Source organism: Phyllostomus hastatus, unplaced genomic scaffold (genome assembly GCF_019186645.2).
Source record: "Phyllostomus hastatus isolate PE091 unplaced genomic scaffold, TTU_PhHast_1.1 phas_scaffold_1674, whole genome shotgun sequence".
NCBI classification, from domain to species: Eukaryota; Metazoa; Chordata; class Mammalia; order Chiroptera; family Phyllostomidae; genus Phyllostomus; species Phyllostomus hastatus.
The window spans coordinates 14,792,017-14,795,492 of record NW_025334011.1 but is presented as its reverse complement, the minus strand read 5'-3'; the positions used below and the strand labels follow the sequence as shown (position 1 = coordinate 14,795,492).

General features: G+C 39.5%; 1 non-coding gene across 1 annotated transcript; it reads right to left on the bottom strand.

Moving 5' to 3' along the window:
• Positions 1-2,826: 2,826 nt before the first annotated feature.
• Positions 2,827-2,958, bottom strand: LOC123831388. The gene has a single exon (XR_006787909.1). It is a non-coding gene; the product is annotated as a small nucleolar RNA SNORA51 (small nucleolar RNA).
• Positions 2,959-3,476: the final 518 nt, after the last annotated feature.

Below are 3,476 nucleotides of genomic sequence, written 5' to 3'. Positions count from 1 at the left end.
TTTCAAGTATGGATCCTTGAAAGCTTCCCCTACTAGCCTGGAAGCTTCTTGAAGGCAAGTCCTGTTTTGCACACTTCATTCAGGCATCAAAGCAGATCTCAAATTATACTGATTCCTTTCTACTTAACAATTTATCAACAAACTGAAAGTTTCTCTTTCTGAATCCCATCCTTAAATGTTGGCATTCCTCAAATATTAGCCTTAGGCTCTCTGCTGTTTTTACTCTGTATAGTTTGCATTGTAATTTCATGAGCCTTAGGGTGCATTAGCAGCTATATGTATGTATGTATATATGTTCAGGCCCATTTGGCATGTGGGTCAAGTAGACTTCTCTGGTAGAGGGAACACCTTTGTCCAGAGAAAGGCTGGAATCTATCAGGGATACTGGAACTCTGTGTTGTGACCTGTGGCAGGGCTAAGGCTATAGGGAGACAAGTGAGACCACTGTTGTGCAGAGTTAAACGACACACTCACTCAGGATTGTGAACTTGCTGGCCCTGCACTTGCACAATCCTGAGAATGAGTCCTGGCCTTGATCTCTAAGCAGATTAGCCTAGGGAATATGCTTGGGGGCACCAGCAATGTCTGCTATTGTCCCATGGCCCACTTACATTTATTATAATATATATTCTGCCTTATAGTTAGGGTTGTGCTGGACTTTCCCCTTGTTAAGTTTCTTAAGAGCAGAAACTTATATTTCTAACCCTTTCACACCAGTGCTTTCTAACATACCAGCCACTCAAAAAGAAAAAATAATGGTGGTGATGTGAGTTAAATTCTTGCTATCCTTGCCTATACCATTCCCTTTTCCTACTCTGAGTTTCATCCTCAAACAGTAGAGAGAAGATCTATGAAAGATTTAGGGACTAAAGGGATTCAATGTATTATAGTAACAGGAACAGGAGGCTGCAATTCAGGAGGCAGAGTTAGGGCAGTAGTTCTCAAAGTGTAGTCTCTGGATCCACAGCATCAGCTTCAACTGGGGCCTTGCTAGAAGTGAAAATTCCCAGACCCCAGACCTACCAAGTCAAAGAGGCTCAATCTATGTGTTTTAAAGCCTTTGCATAATTCTCAGCTAGAAAATGATGAATTAGTAAACCAACCTTAGGGCGAGAAAGTATTTCTTGGAGCTAGCCAGAGGGAAGACACTAACCTTAGGATATGTCTTGTTCAGTAGCAGAACTGAGCAAGCCTTACCTTAGGGAATGTGGTTCTACTGCAGAAAAAAAACCCTGAAAACTGAGATACTTTTGACTTTAGAAAGAAGCATTTAGTTTATAGAAGCTGTTGAATAGAAGCTCAAAAAACAAGAAGAATCCTAAGAAACTGGAGTGTCAGGAGACACTCAAGATGAGACAAGTCTGTTCAGAGGACAGCCAGATGTCTTAGCTGACACAAAAGCACAGCAGGGACCAGCGCTTGGCATAGATACGTAGCTCTTGTAAAAAACAAACATAGTCTTTAGTTTGGTCCCTGTAAAGATACAAAAAAAGTGGAGTTGGAAAGACTGGGAAGGAAGAAATGTGATTTTCAAAAGAGAATAGAGGAACTTATGTGGCAGACTTCACTTAGGACAAGGAATGTAATGAAGCTGATGATATTCATGCCACATTCATCCAAGTGCCCAAGTGGGAGAATTGACTTTTCACAGTTATTAGGCCTTGTATTAGTCAGGCTTCTTCACAGAAATAGAATCAAGGGTGTGTGTGGGGTGGTGGGGGGCGGCAGGAAGGGAGACAGAAAGACAAGGCGGGGAGAGATTTATTATAAGGAATTGTCTCATGATTGTAGAGGCTTGGCAAGTCCAAAATCTAATGAAGTAGGCAGACAGGTGGAATACTCAGGAAGAGTTGTAGATTTGCCATTGGAGTTCAAAGGCCATCTGCTGGCAGAATTCCTTCTTGCTCAGAGGAGGACAGTCTTTGTTCAGGACTTCTCTATTCAGGACTTCTGCTGATTGGATGAGGCCCACTCACATTAGAGAGGGCAATCTGCTCTACTCAAAGTTCACCAATTTAAATCTAAACTTCACCCCAAAAAACACCCTTACAGAAACATCCAGGGTATTTAACCAAATATCTGGGCACCATGGCCCAGCCAAGCCGACATATAAAATTAACTACCATAGACCTACGCCCAGGAAAGCTGCCTGACACCAGGCTGGTGGTAGTCGTGCCAGTGGTGGGAGATGGGACAACTGAGAAGAGCAGAGATCTGCCAGGGAGTGCCTCATCAAAGGGGCAGACTACTTTATCTGTGTTCTACTAATTTCTAATTACAAGCCATCTAATACTTTAGGTAGGGAAAAGAAATGCATTATATAAATTTCTATAAATAAATCAAGAACTAATTATACCTTAATTGTTGAGACATCATATCTAAAATTTTAAATTTATTTTCTTTTATTATTCTTTCACTTAAGGCTGTCTCAGCTTCTAGATCCTCTGCCTCATTAAAGTCTGATGGCTTTTCAGGCATTTCCTGATTATTCTTCATCTATTTTGACTCTATTTTCCCTGCCTTGTTTCTCTCTTTATTGTCTATAAAAATTAACAGGAATTTGAGTTATTCTAATTCTTGGTTATTATCAATAATACTGGTATGAACACTAATGTACAAGATTTTTGTGCATGTGTATACTTATGTCTGTTGGAGATATTCCCAAAAGTGATGTACATGTACATGCTCAATTTTATGGGACTATATAATAATACAAATTTCCTCACGATGTGTCTGAGAATTCCAGTTGCTCTACATTCTCACCAGCACTGTCAGTCCTGCCATTTCAATGGGCTTGAAGTGAATATTTTATTGTGGGTTTTTTTTCCATGTCCCCCCATTCACAATACAGACCAGGCAAAGGGCCTGGGCTGAGGTGTATATGGGGTGAGTTTAGTCTGTGTCCTCCTTCTGTACAGGCAATGTAAAAACACAGCCTGTGGTAAGCACCAGGAGGCCTTTTACTGCAGTTTTAATTTACATTTTCCTGAGTACTTTTCATATGTTTGTTAGCCATTTTGATATCTTTTTTTTTTAGGGGTGGGGGGACTGCCTGTTCTAGTCTCTTGCTCTTTTCTCTCTTGGATTGTCTACACCATTATTAATTTTTTTGTTTTTCTTTGTATGTTTTGGATATAAATTATTTGTGGATTATAGGTAACATGTATATCTTTTCCTAGTGTATTTCTTGCCATTTTTACTCTTAATGGTATTCTTTGATAAATAGAAAGTCTTAATATTTACTGTAGTTCAATTTTTCAGTCTTTTTCTTGTCAGTGCTTTTTTTGTGTCCTGTTTTAAAAAATCTTTCTCAACTCCAAGATAGTGGAGGCTCTGTTATGGTAGAAACTCTCTTAGAAATGTTATGTTTTATCACTCCTGTTTAGATATACTCTCACCTGGAAATGATCGTATGTAAGACATGAGGTAGGGTCAAGGTTAATTTTTTCCAATGTGTTCTCTAGGGGACAGAATTT